Genomic DNA, 17,182 nt, shown 5'->3' on the forward strand with positions numbered 1-17,182 from the left:
ACCCACGGGAAAAAATCAGCAGGTGCTCTGCACCCACCAGCAGCCAAGCTCCCCCCTCGTTCTCTCCTTCTGAGCGCCATGTCCCCACTCCTCCCCCTCTCAGCGCTTCCCGCTTAACAGCTGTTTGGCAATGCTTAGAACTTTTCAGGAGGGAGGGGGAGGAGCAGGGACACTGCGTGCTCAGGGGAAGGGCAGAGAAAAGGCAGGGCAGGGGCATGGACTTAGGGGAAGGGGGTGGAATGGGGATGGGAAGGGAGGGGTTGGGGTGTGGACTTTGGGGAAGGGGTCAAATGGAGGTGTGCTGAGGGCGGTTCAGGGGCAGGAAGAGGCATGGGGGGAGGGGAAGTCAGCACCTATGATGGTATTGTACCCAAACATTGCATTTCAATGAGGGATTAAGCTTCCTTTAAAGGAACAGACTCTTGAAACTCCTATCAGTCCACAAAAGCGGTCTACAGTCATACATATAGTCCCATTGTCTTCAATGGGATTGATCAAATGTTTAAGGGTTTACCGGATTAGGTTCCAAGTTTGTAAAATTGTTCTGAATGAAACTGACAATGCCTGAGCTGTCAGATCAGAAGGAGTTTCATTCAAACAAAGGTGGACAGATGTGTGATAAGTCTTAGCTCTGTTGCTAAGATGAGGAACATATTTTCAGCAAAGTTCTTGCCAGATTCCTGAGGCAGCTGGCTGGTTTAAGGCTGTCAGTGTCCAGCATTTTAATCTTCACTTATAGTTCTCTCACCCAAAAAGCTGGAAAATGGGGCATTTGTTTTCATTGTTTTGCTGCTCCAGTTCCAGTTCACAAAATGCATGTCAGACTAGTTTGGCTGCAAAGAAGAATTCTAGGTACACTAAGGACAATACCTGATTCCCATCAGGCTGCAGAACTGGGCTGACATCAGAATCCAAACATCCTCTGGTCAGTGCAAGCAGAGGCATTCCTCTAACAATTTGGACTTGATGTGATGCAGTATGGATGTCATGGATAATCAGACCAATGGGAGAAACAGAATCAAAACCAAACATCTTCTGTCCCCGCCACCCCTCCCTAGTCCCCTTCTGCTCCTTTAAGGAGTAGAGTGCAGCCCCCCGCCCTGGTACTGTGTACTGGAGGATACCGCCCTACTTGCACCCCTGGTAATAATACTAATTTCTATAATCTTGATTTGAAGAAGCTACTAATATAACTGACAGCATCTGTACATGACTATGGGCTTGGCTACACTTGAAACACTACAGTGGCACAGCTGTAAGCCACCTCCCTGAGAGGCGGTAGCTAGGTTAATGGAAGAATTCTTCTGTTGCCCTAACACTGTCTACAATAGGGGTTAGGTAGGCTTAACTACATTTCTCAAAAGGTGTGGATTTTCACATCCCTGAGCAACAGAGTTGGGTCAGCCTAACTTTTTAGTGTAGACCAGGCCTACCTTTAGCAACCTCAGAATTAGCATAAAATGAAAAAGGTATTCTATTATCCCTTCCCTCAATCCACTGCCAACACTACCGACAATAAGCAATTATGCTTTAAAACAACAACAACAAAAAAAACTTGTAAATAATTTAGCAGACTAAGGGATTTCAAAAGAAGGAACTGAGGCAATGCAAACATGGAATATTTTCATTAGAGAAAAAAATGCTGCTTAAGAAAGCAAACATCATTCTGCCTCAAGATGTTATATTATGCTAGAACAACAACAACAAAGTCCAGATGTGTATTACCTGTTTTGATCTCTCAAGGAGCCATAATCAAGACACTAGCTTACAGATCTGCAAATATAGACAGGTGAATGTGGATCATCTACCAGCTAGTCAAGAAACAGCAAGTTTCCATGACAGCCGGCTGCCCCCAAAACAAAGAAATAAAAGAAATTATTTCATAAGCCTTCACTGCAGAGTTGTCTTTATGCATTCCCCAGAATTGTCATTGTTGCTGATCTGAAGAAATATTTGTTCTAGCGTTATTTCATACACTGATGCAAATGGAAGAATTAACAGAATGACTCAAGTACTTAGGCTGTATAATATAATGACAGTAAAATTTCACTGGATTAAAATTTTAAAAATACCAAAAGACAAGGCATTTCAATGGAGAAGTTTTTAAAAAGTTACACTCAGGGCACACTTAGATCTTTTAGATTGGGATTTTCAAAAGTTCACCGCACTGACCTAACTCTGCTCCCCTTGGAGTCAACAGTAAAACTCCCATTCACTTCAATGTGAACAGAATTAGGCCAGCACAGAGAAATTTTGAAGATTCCACCTTCAGTTGGTTCTCATAACTCTAATCACAGGAGGCATCCCACTTGATTTCTAGAATTCTTCATATCCAACATGTCCACAAAACTTAGGTTTTGCAACCAGAATATGGTTAATTTATGTTAGATGTGCAACTTCTGACTCGTTTAGCTCTGTGATAGTACAACAAACATCTACAATTAAAGCTTAATGCTGTACAGTGTTTAGAAGCTGTGATTCCAAGTTGCTCAGAGGTGAAGCGAGGCATTGGTTTCTAGCTCTTGCAATTCAGGTGATACTAACAACTAAGACTATTAGAACTGAAATGAGAAAAGCTAGCTGCTAATCAGTGATAATATTACGAGGCCTGATATATCATCTACTAGAGCTAGAAATAAATACCCTGTGAACTGTATTGTTGGGTTTCCCTAGCAATGGTATATTCATCTGTATCCCTGGAAGCTCATGAAGTATCAGGCCATAGAGTGTCACTAGTCCCTCAGTCTAACAGAGCTTTTTTGGCACAGGTCCAGAACTGAATATATTAAGTTCCTGTTTGTTACAGTGGTTCAATAATCAACCCCTGGTTAAATCTAAACCCACACACATAGGGAAATTCTTCTGCAGCTCATAGTCTTATTTGCATGCTAATACCCACAATGCTCTTCCAGGTCTTTGCAGTTTGAAGAGCTGCGGTCAGTTGAAGCCATGGGAACAATCCACAAAGCTTGGACATACTTGTGTTTGAAATTCTGTTCTGGGTTGCAAAGCTTGTGAAAAATCCTCCCTCCAGCCCCATTGTTAATAAATAGGATTTTGGTCATGTATGCTATTTGAAACTTTTCTTTTTGTCTGCAAATAAAACCCACCAAACAACTGAACTTAAAGTGTAAGTTACACTACAATGAACCTACAACGAGAATCATTCTTTTATAGCACTTCTCAAATATTTATTCTTAGAACAAGTAAAGTTAGGCACACACAATAGCTCCTATATAATACATGCTAAATTCACCTCAGTCTTTATAGTTCTATATAACAGTGCCAAGAAGCCTTTTTGTCTGCTTCCCCTCCATGTGAGGAGAATTTTTCCTTTTTCCCTTCAGAAATAATTTCTATGCCTGGAAACAACTGAATGTTGTGGCATTTTAATTATCTAATTTTTTAAATTAGGTTACCAGAAAATAAAGAAAATAAAAGTGATGGCTATTTGTCAAAAAGCTGAAATTTTATATGTGCTGCCCTGTAAACAAATGACTTTTACTGTGGTTTGCTTATTACGTAGGGCAAGGCACAAAGCTGCTGTGTAAAATGGAAAAAATGCAACTAAGCAGGTGGCAAAAGAGACATCAACATTCCAGCTAGCAATAATGATATACCCCTCAGAGTTCTCTTAATGTCCTTTGGAACTCTGTTTAAGAACTAATTTAAACAAGGAGAGTAAGTTGTTCTTTTTGTTAATTATTGGTTTAAATATGAAGGGTACGGATTATCCTTACAACTACCAATCAGGTAATTATATAATCATGATCTCACATAAAAGTACCTAGGCCTGATCCTGTGAGATGCCGAGCACCCTAAATGTCGCATGCTTAATTTAGACACTCAGCACCTCACAGGTAGTGCTCTGCACTTCCATAGCATCAAGCCCTTAATGCGGTATTGTGTGAGTAGCAAACCACATTACATATAGTGCTGCATTTGTCTGTCTAGACCTCCCAGCTTACTGGGGCCCCACTAGGTTATCCTCTTAAACAAGACTGAAGCATGCAGTTCAGGATGAATGCTTAAAAAAACAAAAAACAAAAACTAAATTTTTGATCTTACATAATTTCCTAGTGCTGTTCTAATTGAGCAGCTGGGTAATGCAGCTCCAGATGAGACAGACTATATCCTCATCCTGCCCCTACTACCAACTTAACAAGAGCCTTACTAAGGGAACACCATACACTTTATTATTATAGCCTAGTAACGTCTTTTGCAACAGTTTAGTTGGAGAATACAATTGAGGGTTAAAGAGAACACATAAAACAGTGTCACACAAACTGTCTCTCAATCATGACTAAAAGTATCATACTTAACTTTATTTTGCCTTTTGTGGCCAATTTAATTAAACAGTACTAAGGGATGAGGATACAAGATACACAGATCTATTTTGTCTTTCACAAACTGAAGTACTAAGGAGATTTTCACTGTTTCAAAGTGAGTTCTATGGCTAATCAAATGCAAAAGTGAAACTACTACTCAGAATTGTTACACTGCAATCTTAAATTTAAAATGCAGAAATAAAACATCACAGGCAATTAGTGGGTAGAGCAAGGTGTGGCAATTAGAAGTATGTGCAGAGGTTTAATTTATTAAAACTGTATTAACAACTTTACTGAGCTTTGATAAACCTTGAGAAAGAAATTTAAAAAGAAAAAAAAGTTCTCTCTTCAGGCTCTCCAGGACTCCTTACAGAAAGGGGGCTAATCAGTGTTAATCTTAATTGACCTGAACAGGAATACAGTATAGGCTGACAGTGGGAGGGGAGGGTTCGAAGAAAGCAAGTTGTTCTGTAATGACAGTATAAGAATTGCCATCTCACTTTAAAACACTTTAATAGGCTGCCTTCATAGGTCAATCTTCCTTACCCTCTGGCTGTATTTTCTTTGCTGAAGGTTCAAACAGGAAGTGTGGTAACCGGACTATTTGATGATTGCTAGCAGCAGATACAAAGCACAGTAAACCACAGGAAGAAAAATTATTGCAGGTGCTAATATCACATCTGAATTTAACTAGCCTCCCCCGTTACCAAGACCCACATTGTTATTCAAAAAGAATATTTACATATTATATATCTACAAAGTCATCAACAATATTATTTTATACTTAAGTCATTCGTGGGACATTAATTTGTTAATTAAGGTCATGATCAGGTTGCACAGAGATATAGTCATTGGAAAGAAAGCTCCATTTTAAATATCTGTGCTCTTATGTCTACACTATCCATTCCATCTGGGTACTGCTGGATTTGGAAGTCAAAGTTGTTTGATAACTGCAATAAGGACTACCCAGCAAGGAAGCTGTGAAGTCTTTCAACTGCAAGTGCCTTACCAATCTGCTTAAATCAAACATTTGCTGCTTTTGATATGTAAATATCAAAAACTAAAAGACATGCTCTGCTACACTAGTAGGTCATTTAAAGTCTCTCCCTGCCACCCCACATTAGTATTCCCCACAAGCCAACAACTGTCAATCAGCTCTAATCTAGTCAGTTGTGTGTAAGATTATATTCATACTTTTATCACAGCTCATTGTCTACTGCAACCTTATTGCAAAAGCAAAATTAAAATTTACCATTTTCCCAAATAGTTTCCAAGTATACAAAATCAGGGCAGAAGGTGGACAACAAAAGGGGCAGAGGAGACAATGAAGTTCAACCCCAATGCCCTACAAATTTACACACTAGACCAGAAGAACACCTCCTCCAGCTGACCAGAGACTCTCTGGAGGGGGCAGGAGATGATGCCTCAATACCTTCTCCCTGTAGACCCCGTTAGTATCTTGAGATGCTTTAAACTACTCTAAATGCTTTCACGACTCTCCTGATTGGACAGTTGCTTCGGGGGGTGTCATAAACAGATAGCTAAGGGTTAATGTCTCTTTCACCTGAAACACCTGACCAGAGAACCAATCAGGAAACCGGATTTTTTCAACCTTGGGTGGAGGGAAGTGTGTCTCTGAGTCTTTTGTCTGCCTGCCTGCTTCTCTGAGCTTTGGAGAAGTAGTTCTATTTTCTAGTCTTCTGTTTCTAAGTGTAAGGACAAAGAGATCAGATAGTAAGTTCTATGGTTTCTTTTCTTTGGTATTTGCATGAATATAAGTGCTGGAATGCTTTGATTTGTATTCTTTTTGAATAAGGCTGTTTATTCAATATTCTTTTAAGCAATTGACCCTGTGTTGTATCATCTTAATACAGAGAGAACATTTGTATTTTTCCTTTCTTTTTTATATAAAGTTTTTCCATTTCTTTTTGTTGTTTTTCCATTTCTCGGCGGTGGGCTGCCTCATCTTCTGCTTGTTTCCTTCGGTAGGCCACCTCTTCTTCTTCTAGTTTTCTTTTGTGTGCTGCCTCTTGGGCTGCCTGTTCTCTTTGGAAGGCTGCCAGTTTGAGGCTTTCTTCCTTTTCTTTCATCTCCATCTGTCGCCTGTGTTCAGCGTCTTTGATTTGTTCTTCGGCGTCAATCCTTGCCTTAGAAGTCATGGTTCCTGTTTTCTTGTGTTGGGGTGCCCTCCGATGTTTATCTTCTGAACTGCAGGCTCTCTGTTGCCTCCTGAAGTCTGCCTAGCAACAGTGCTTTTTTCCTTTTCTCTCTCTAGCTAATGTTCAATTAAGGGAAACCAGAAAAACCACTTTATCTGCATGCATATAAGTGCTGGTACATGCCTCCTAATGGGAGGGCTATTGCATGACAAAAGACCCTCAACAGTCTTCTCGCTTAATATGCAAACCACAAACTGCTAGAGAGCAGAAAAAAAAAATTCTCTCTGGTTCCCTTTTAAAACCAAACTGTTTCTCTCTGCTAAAAAGCCCTTAGCAGAGAAAAGAAAAATATAATATTCCTACTGGCTTCTGGATTCTGTCTATATCCCGCCGCTGCTACACCATGTTATAACCTTATTCCCAGATTCTGGACCTTAGCGTCCAAAATATGGGGGTTAGCATGAAAACCTCCAAGCTTAGTTACCAGCTTGGACCTGGTACTGCTGCCACCACCCAAAAAATTAGAGTGTTTTGGGGCACTCTGGTCCCACTGAAAAACCTTCCCTGGGGACCCAAGACCCAAATCCCTTGAGTCTCACAACAAAGGGAAATAATCCTTTTTCCCTTCCCCCCTCCAGATGCTCCTGGAGAGATACCCAGACACAAGCTCTGTGAAACTACGCAGAGTGATTCCCCCTCTCCGTTCCCAATCCTGGAACAAAAGCACTTTCCTCTTCACCCAGAGGAAATGCCAAATCAGGCTAGCAATCCAACACACAGCTCTCCCCTTGATTTCTTCCTCCCACCAATTCCCTGGTGAGTACAGACTTAATTTCCCTAAAGTAAAGAAAAACTCCAACAGGTCTTAAAAGAAAACTTTATATAAAAAAGAAAGGAAAAATACAAATGTTCTCTCTGTATTAAGATGATACAACACAGGGTCAATTGCTTAAAAGAATATTGAATAAACAGCCTTATTCAAAAAGAATACAAATCAAAGCATTCCAGCACTTATATTCATGCAAATACCAAAGAAAAGAAACCATAGAACTTACTATCTGATCTCTTTGTCCTTACACTTAGAAACAGAAGACTAGAAAATAGAACTACTTCTCCAAAGCTCAGAGAAGCAGGCAGGCAGACAAAAGACTCAGAGACACACTTCCCTCCACCCAAGGTTGAAAAAATCCGGTTTCCTGATTGGTTCTCTGGTCAGGTGTTTCAGGTGAAAGAGACATTAACCCTTAGCTATCTGTTTATGACAGGGGGTTAATCCTCTCTTGTGGTAACTCTCCCACTCAACTCATGGTCTCCGAAGGAGAAGAGGAAATGGGACGTAGGAAGGAGGGCATGATTGTATCAAGGACAGATAGCAAGAAGGAACACACGAGGAGAAGTTGGAGGGGAAGAGAGAAGAAAGAAGAGGAACACCTAACAATAGCTAGACAGACGGACCTCTGGAGACAGTTAATATATTAAAGAATGGAAGTAATAAGCCATGTGCCAGTTACTGCCCTAGCCACTCTACTTGAGCTCCGAGTCCCTACCTCTCACACTTTGTCTTTTCAGTCAAGCTTTTCAGGGCTGGACTGTCTTCCTACATAGCTGTACAGCACTCAGCACATACAGCACTACTTGCAATAACAACTTTCTTATAAAAACACATAATTTTTTGCTTAGACCGCTACTGACATTATTTGGTGCAAGAATCTGAGCAAAACCTAGAAGTAAATTCTAGGAATACAGTTCCTCCATCTGGAAGTCTGAATGCAAGAGAATACTACCAGACCAGCTCAGAACATTGAAAGAAGAAATGTTGTTAATGTGTTCATGATCTTCAATGAGGAGCTCCCTGGACATCTTCAAAATCTTTACAGGGCTTTATATTAAAATCCACTGTATAAATTAAGAGGCAGCAGCCTCACAGAAATGTCCCATATTGATTTTATGAAAATCAAAGAATTCATTGGATCTCATTAATACTATTTTTGTCCCTGGGGTACCTGGAATACCCTTAGCTCTGAAGAATTCTGAAACATTTCATTCTATTATTCTATGCCAGGAAGGAGCCCTATACTCACCCCACAACAACATGCTACACTCTGCAGCTCAAATACTTATTTTTTAAAACAAGGTCCTCCCACATTTCACCAGAACACAAGTCCTCTTCATTTTATTGAAATAAAAGTTAAAATTTATTTGAAATTCTAAAGAGTGTGTGTGTGTGTGTGTGTGTGTGTGTGTGTGTGTGTGTGTGTGTGTGTGTGTGTGTGTGTGTGTGTGTGTGTGTGTGTGTGTGTGTGTGTGTTGGGAGGCGGGGGGTGTTAGATCTTCTCTGACATCGGGGGTTGCTGGTAACAAACAGAATCTCCTTACAAAGATTACGGCTCCCTGTCGAAACAGGTGCTTTCAGATTTCCCAACTTTAAACTTTACTGCTAGACAGTAACGCTAAGCCAATCAATACAGTGGCTCATTCTCTTATGCTGTAGAGCCCCGGACTGGCTCCAGCTGAAAGCAGATTTGATGGCTCCTTTAACCCTTTCCAATGTGCTTCATTCATACTATCATCAATTCCCTGAAGAACTGTGTACATGAAGTATTTCTGGCTTCTAATGTCTACTAAATTTTTAAAAAATCACCCCTTTCGACATACCAAGGCATTTCTCTGGGGTAACTCAAAACTCCATACACCAGGCAACCCCATCATATGGCCAGATTGAATTAGGAAGGGGATTTTGACCATTAGTCCATTTATTGGAAAGTATACCTTCCTCCCATTTATAATATTAAAAGAAAGATTCAGTCTAGAGCAGTGGTTGCCAACCTTTTTACGCCCAAGATCATTTTTTGAATTTAAGGGCAACCCAGGATCTACCCTGCCCCTTCCCCAAAACCCCGACCTGCTCACTCCATCCCCCCATCTTTCCATCACTCCCTTTTACTGGGCTGGGGCAAGGGGTTGGGAAGGCGTGTGGGCTCTAGGCTAGGGCCAAAGAGTTTGCAGTGTGGGAGAAGGCTCTGGGTTGAGCCTGGAGCAGGGGATTGAAGTGTAGGAAGGGATGAGGTATGCAAGCTCTTGGAAGAAGCTCTGTGCAGGATGGAGCTCCAGGTTGGGGCAGAGTGTTGGTGTAGGAGGGGGTGCAGGGTGCTGGCTCTGGGAGGGAGCTCAGGGCTGGGATGTGGAAGGGAAAACAGGGTGCTGGCTCTAGGAGGGAGTCAGGGTTAGGGCTGGGGTGGAGGGGTTGGGGTGCAGGAGGGGGTATGGGTGCTGGCTCTGGGAGGGGGCTCAGGGTGCAGAAGGGGGTATGGGGCGCTGGCTCCAAGAGGGGCTGGAGTGCAGCGTCCTGCCAGATGGCACTTATCGCGAGCGGCTCCTGGTCAGCAGCGCAGCGAGGCTAAGGCAGTCTTCCTGCCTGCCCTGGCCCTACACCGCTCCTGGAAGGGGCCAACGTGCCTCTGCAGCCCCTGGGTAGCGGGCACATGGCTCTGCATGCTGCCCCTCTCTGCACGCACCACCCCCAAAGCTCCCATTGGCCACAGTTCTCTGTTCCCAGCTAATCGGAGGTGCGGTGGCAGTGCCTGCAGGCAGGAGCAGCGCTCGGAGACCCCTGCCCCCTGCCGCCCCTGGGCCATGGGGGCATGGTGGCCACTTCTGGGAGCGGCATGGGGCCGTGGCAGGCTGGGAGCCTGCCTTAGCAGCAGCCCTGCTACACTGCTGGAGATCGCAATCAAATGGGAGAGTCCCCAGGATTGACCAGTCGATTGCGATTGATGAGTTGGTGATCACTGGTCTAGAGACTAAGGAGTGGCAACATATCCATCTTAAACATACCATCTCCCATCTGTTTAGCCCTAATGACTGAGCTACCTCGACCCATCTGGGCTGCTTTCATTTCTCCAAATATTACCCAGATTGCTAAACCCTATGGCAACACTATATGCACATTCGGCCAGCAAATGTAAATTAAATACAGATTTCCTAAAAAAGAAATGGGAGGAACTAGACTAATTATTCTCTGCTAACTGGTGGAAACAAATTTTAGCCAGTGCTCCAGACTGTTCCGTGAACCTCCATTTATGATTAATCCAGTGGAAAATCATATGGAGGAGGCATTTGACCCCTCTCTGAACTCAAAACAGGTGCCACTAAGTTAGACAAATGTTGGGACTGTGATTCAACAGGTGCTAACTTAACCCATATGCTGCAGGAATACTCCTATACCTGTATGTTTTGGCAAAGCTTAATTGCAGAGTCAACTTTTTCCTACCAAATAAAATTGTTACAAGCTAAACATGTAATTTTAAATTTAATGGATATGAATTGGAAGCTGAATAAATCTGAAAAAAACTTTGGCTGGGCAGACCACTAATAATTGCTGAAAGCCTGCCACTACAAAAATAGAAATCTAAAAAGTGACCAACATTTGAAGACTGGAGCACAGACATTGTAAGCTTGACCACTATGGAAAGAAAACCCAAGCAAAGTTATAGGATGTTTTCCTGGGAGGATCTGAATGAGCCTATTAAATGCCTGAGACTCCCCCCACTTACTTTCTTCCCTCTCCATCCCTAAATCCCTCTTCTGAACTTCGCTTCTGTTCTTTATTTTATCTTAATAGTTTTTATTTAACTATCTGGATTTTGTGACAGACCCTGACCAGTGGGGTACAGGTAGAAGGCAAATATACTGGCTACTGGATGAATAGTTTTCTGTTCCCTGAGTGACCAGAGCAGGGGCTGCACTAGAGCAATCAGGAACATGCTAGAATCAATTAAGATAGGCAGGCTAATTAAGCCACCTGGAGCCAATTCAGAACATACTAGAATCAATTATGGCAGGCAGACCAATCAGGACACCTGGTCTAAAAAGGACCTCCCATCAGTTAGTGGGGGGTGTGCAAGGAGCGAGAAGGCTAGCTGCTGGAGGACTGAGGAGTACAAGCGTGATCAGGCTTCAGGGGGAAGATTCTGTGGTGAGGATAAAGAAGATGCTGGGGGGAGGCCACGGGGAAGTAGCCCAGGGAGTTGTAGCTGTCATGCAGCTGATACAGGACACGTAGACAAGTACTATCCACAGGGCCCTGGCTGGAACCCAGTGCAGAGGGTGGTCCCGGGTTCCCCCCAACTCCTGATCGGACACAGGAGGAGTTGATCTGGTCTGTGAACAACACCAGAAGGGAAGGTCTAATTTGGAAAGGGATCTGGCCTGTTCCTGACCCACTAGGTGGGACACAGAGACTGCAGAGATTGTTCTCCATTTCCCCCATGCTGACCAGTGATTTGGTGAGCTGAGTGAACGGCAGGTTTGAGCCTCTAGCAGAAGTGGCCAAACTGAGGGCTGCCATGAACCTCCGAGATGAGCAATTCCGCCAAAAAAATGCAGGACCCACCAAGCCAGAGGAGGAACTTTGTCACAATTTTTATAAACAAATTTTGTTTGCAAACTGTGTAATACAAAACATGGATTTTTATTTTAACTATCCATATTACATATATATTTCAATGTTTCAAGTATAGCTAAGGTTAGGTGGCAAATGGTTAATATGTATTATGAGAAATTTATGTATATTTTTAAATATTTAATAAAAATAGTAATTTTTTTTATCCTCCCAATGTTTTTCACTCAAACTGACACTACACCCACATCCTTTCCTCTGCCTGTTCAGCTGATAGATCGTAGTTAAGGTGTAGTAAGTAATGTGCCTATTTTTGGAGACAGACTAAGGTTTGCTGCTTTGTGTGCATACCCACACGAGTGTAACGCTAGTTGGAAGTCCCACTGTTCACCAAAAGGGGGATGTTCTCTAGCTCACACAACCTGAATGAAAAGCACATGTTTATTTTTTCCCCTTCATTTCAAACTATTTTTAAAAGTGATGCAAACAATGTCAGACCACATTTATGCTTAAAGAAAAATTGTTTTCAAAAACAGACGTTGGACAAGTTTCTTTAGATTGATATCTAGTAATTCAATTATGCAGCTACATACTAAATCTCAACTTGTCTTAAATCTATAATTTACTTAAGACTGTCTCCATGCCCCATACAGTACACTTTGGACAACAAAGGGGAATGTCACTCATCACCTGAACCTTGTTTACCAGTACAGGCCAGCACATTCCATATCTATATCAAAACCAGGGATTTTCCAAAGGCCATAAATTTTTTCTGAAAACTGACAGGAGGCAATAAGAATATTTACTGTAGCTGTTCTGAGTGCCAAGTTCTCCACTCAGATGCACATGCAGAACCCCCACTGAAGTTAGCAAGAGTTTTATGCATGCATCTGTGGGACTTTGGCTCCTAAAATATAATTAGCACTACATTAAAACAAGATCTGCGAATCATTTACTCTCTCAGATCCTGAAGAACCTGAGTTGCAAGTTACTCTGCTGGATCACATGAAAACACCATCATAAACAAAGCTTTTAAGAGCCCATAACCCTTCCCTTCGCTTCCTCATAAACTCTCTCAGAATAGCTTTTTGCTTGAAATTTCTTAAATTTAGTTTCAACTCAGGAATGAAAACTTTGGGAAAGAGATTCAGCTAAATTTAGATTACCTTTAAAATTTTTCCGCCCTTAGGAATTTTTCTGTCCAGTTTAGGGCCCAATTGTGCAACCATTCCCACATTTTCCCCTTTACTCATATAAGTAAGGTTAAATATGAGCATAAGTATTTGCAAGATCACACCTTTGTCTTCTTGGTGGTGGTTTTTGTTTTCATAGATATGACTTAGTTCCTTAGGTGGGTTTAGGGATTCACTAGTAAATTGGGTGAGAACTTGGTGGTGGATGAGGAGTACTGATTATCTATAGCCAATTCTTAGTTTCGTACTCAAATTTAATCAAAGGAATACTCAGACTTTCACAGACATTTGTGTACTTTGAAAACAGGCTGATCTTCAAATTTGCCAGTGATTTAGTCCTTCACGGCTACAGTTATTCTGAACATGTTTGAAACTTTTTGGCTCAAAAGCAAATGATATAAAATGGTGCAGTGGATATGCACATAATAGTACTTTTTTTTATTATTAATCTCATATGATCTATTCCGAACCAAGGCAATTTCCCCCCCACCCTTCTGACTTTCTTTTAACAAGCCGACAATCTATTTTCATACTTGCATTCCTTTCAGAATAATCTCAGATTTTAATGGAATGAACACAACCCAAATATCAGCTCACAGGGGAGGATACTAAAGATTATTAAGTTTTGCATTTCCATTCAGTACTAAAAGGTCTGTTTATTGACAAAGGTATCTACCATGTAACATTGCAGGGAATTACATACTGAAAGCAATAATCAGGTTTAAGTGCCCAGTCATAGTAGGACATGTATGCTGCAGGAAGACTTAGCAGGAGAGAAGGGAGGACTGCAAAAGGAGTAAGGACAAAGTGCTAGAAAGAAAGTATAGGGAAAAAGGAGAAAAGTTGGGCTCTCACATCATGTAAATGATGGTATGTCAGAGGAAGCTATAAATTAGTTAAAGGCAGGAAATCATGTGATTCAGTTCAGGGAAAGAACAGCCAGTTCAGTTTGTGGGTAACAACACTGTTTGCAAGTAAGAACTAGAAGCAGTAATAGTGTGTGTGTAACTTCTTTTTAAACACCTTGCCTGAACAAAAGGGTAGAGACTCTTTCCAGAGATTTACTTTGAGGAAAATTTTCTGCATATTTTATTTGATCATTTTCTCCCCCAGCTGTTTCATTTGGACACCATGTTGCCGTCAATTATTTCTGTTCAAGGAAGCTCAGCTTCAAAAAAGTCCTAGTAGTCTGCCAAAACCAACCAAAGACACACCACAAAGCAGCATTGCAGTGGCTTCATTATCTTCCATACTGTAAGGAGGGGATTGTAAAAACCTAATCCATAGAAAATGGTTTGCAAAATATTTTACCCAGCTTCTTCAGAAACAAGAGTTATGCAAATAACTTTTGGTATTAATAACATTTGGGAATTATTAACAGGAAGAGATGCCTGGGGTAAAAGTAATATATATGCAAATCAAATTTAACAGAGGGCAAAGTGGTGCTGATTAGTAACGCACACAGATCAATGTTTTACAGCAGACAACATCCAACTCGGCATTTTTAAGATTTTGTTTTCATGTTGGGGGGTGGAAGTGTGCTCCATGCAGCAGAATTTCCCAGAACAGCTGATGTACAACTTGTATACGGTCTCATAAATACCCTATACACAAGCAGTACAATTTATATTTGTATAGTCCTAATGCAAGAGTATTACAAAATAGTAGAACAAGAAGTACGGTACAGAACAGTTGACAGAAATCATACAGGCAGGAAAAAAAGCAATGCATTGAGGCAGAGCATTTAAAAATGTAATTTAAAAATGGAATAAAAAGCTTTATTAAAGTATAACTGGAAGTTGCAAAGAACCCAGTTCTATAGGTCCTGCAATACAGAAACACAACCTCTTCGGCTACATTTGCTTTAAGAAACTTGATCACATATTGTCTATCCACTCCCTGAAACATAGAATTCTTTCAGTTCCTGAGGGTCATCACATTATCAAATCAGTACATCACACTTGGCAATCTGGAGAGAATGAAACGAAAGGCTATCCTTTCTTCTCCTCAGCAGAGCTCTCTGTGAATGTTAACACAGTTCCAATCAAGGCAAAAAGCAGTGCAATGGAAATTGTTGCGGCCTTCCAAAAGCATGGCTACTAATTATTATTCGGTGTATTGTGAAAGCACTTGCAGGCAACAATCAGGATCATAGTTCTTTTGTGCAAGCCACTGTACAAATCAGTATAACAGCATGTGAAGATTTATGGTACAGAGTGAAAGAGGCACAAAGGACAAATACTTAGTAGACTAGTCAGTGTCTGCTTGGGGAGCATAGTTCAATTTCTAGTACAGTAAGTCAGCATAATAATTCATTCACAGCATTTGAACTCCAATTTAAAATGGAGTCAAGCACACCAATGCTATTTCTTAGGAAGAGCATGGCCTTGGGGGAAAAAAAATAGACCTTAAAAGTAAAACATCAGCAGTTGATATGAGCAGACCTCACCAAAAGGTCACTTTATTTAAGCAAAGTTAGTTTACAAAATCCCCATTTCTAATTTAATCTGACATTGGTACGATACCTTATTCTTGCAACAGTGTCTGCCATCAGATCTGTTCATTTCCATAAAAGTGTCATTTATACTATTGCTGTCAGTTTCCATCACTTACAAAATAAAAATCAGTTTTTAAAAAAATCAGTTACAGTAAGTGAAGTAAAATCAAACTCTTGAGGACACGATCAAGCACATTTATTCAGGAACTTTGGCTGGGCTGAACATTTTGTTGTTTGAAAAACCAGCTAAATTGCCTCTATCCCAGTCTTGCTTGGTGTGAGCCAGTCTGTGTTTTAAACAGGAAGGGTGCATCCGTTCACCCATCATGCTTCTGTTTTAGCTTTCAGTTCCCCAGCCTTCAAACAACAACTTAATATTGAACATTTTCTGCTGAAAAGGTTACAAATCAGATTTCTCTTCGGCTGGGCTTTCACTCTCTTAACCAAGTCATCTATTTATGTTTACTCCTTATTCCTTTAATCAATCTCTCCACTAGCAACTGTTTTCCATGGTGTTCAAAAAACTTGGATGGAAGATCAGACTAAACAAACTTTCTAAAAATTAAAAAAAAAAACCAGGCATTTAAACAAAGTAGACATAGGAGGTAAATTTTCAGATGTGCCTAAATGACTTAGGAGCCTGTGTTCCATTTTCAAAAGTGTCTAACGGCATGTCTTCGCTAGCAATGTTAAAGAGCTGGCTGCAGCAGTGCTTTAATGTGGCTGTGTAGTCACGGCACTCCCAGCGGTCTAAAAAAAAAACCCACCTCAACGAGGGGGGTAGTTACCAACACTGGGAGCACAACACCCAGTGCTGGTGCACTGTCTACACTGGCACTTTACAGAGCTGAAACTTGCAGCGTTCGGTGGGGGGTGTTTTTTCCCACCCCTTAGCGAAAAAGGTGCAGCACTATAAAGTACCATTATAGACAAGCCCTCAGCTAGTTGGTAGCCTAAGTCTCATTAAAAGTCAATGGGACTGTCATGGTATAGTTCCCCACTCTGAACCTTAGCGTCCAAAAGATGGGGTACCAGCATGAATTCCTCTAAGCTCAATTACCAGCTTAGTACTTGTAGCGCTGCCACCAACCAGGAATTCCAGTGCCTGGTACACTCTGGTCCCCCCAAAACCTTGCCCGGGGACCCCCAAGACCCAGACCCTCTGGATCTTAACACAAGGAAAGTAAACCCTTTCCCTCACCGTTGCCTCTCCCGGGCTTCCCCTCCCTGGGTTACCCTGGAAGATCACTGTGATTCAAACTCCTTGAATCTTAAAACACAGAGGAAAATCCACCTTCCCCCCTCTTTCTCTCTCCCCCTCCCAGACTCTCCCTGAGAGAGAAAGTAATCCTAACACAGAGAGAAAATTAACCTCTCTCTCCCCCTTCCCTCCTTCCCCCCCACCAATTCCCTGGTGGATCCAGACCCATTCCCCTGGGGTCTCACCAGAATAAAAAAAACAATCAGGTTCTTAAACAAGAAAAGCTTTTAATTAAAGAGGGGAAAAACAGTAAAAATTATCTTTGTAAATTTAAGATGGAATATGTCACAGGGTCTTTCAGCTATAGACACTGGGAATACCCTCCCAGCCTAAGTATACAAGTACA

At 41.4% G+C, this 17,182-nt stretch overlaps 1 protein-coding gene across 3 annotated transcripts in view; it reads right to left on the minus strand.

The window, feature by feature from the left end:
• CDC42SE2 (CDC42 small effector 2) overlaps window positions 1-17,182 on the minus strand; it is a 130,810-nt gene that overhangs the window by 53,379 nt on the left and 60,249 nt on the right. The window contains exon 1 of one of the 3 annotated variants that reach the window (XM_030567501.1): window positions 15,604-15,776. The exons of the other annotated variants lie outside the window; for them this stretch is intronic. The gene's annotated coding sequence lies outside the window, so the exon portion shown is untranslated. Of the gene's footprint in view, window positions 1-15,603; window positions 15,777-17,182 lie in introns of those variants that run through there. 3 annotated transcript variants of the gene reach the window in all.

Source organism: Gopherus evgoodei, chromosome 6 (assembly GCF_007399415.2).
Source record: "Gopherus evgoodei ecotype Sinaloan lineage chromosome 6, rGopEvg1_v1.p, whole genome shotgun sequence".
Lineage (NCBI taxonomy): Eukaryota > Metazoa > Chordata > Testudines > Testudinidae > Gopherus > Gopherus evgoodei.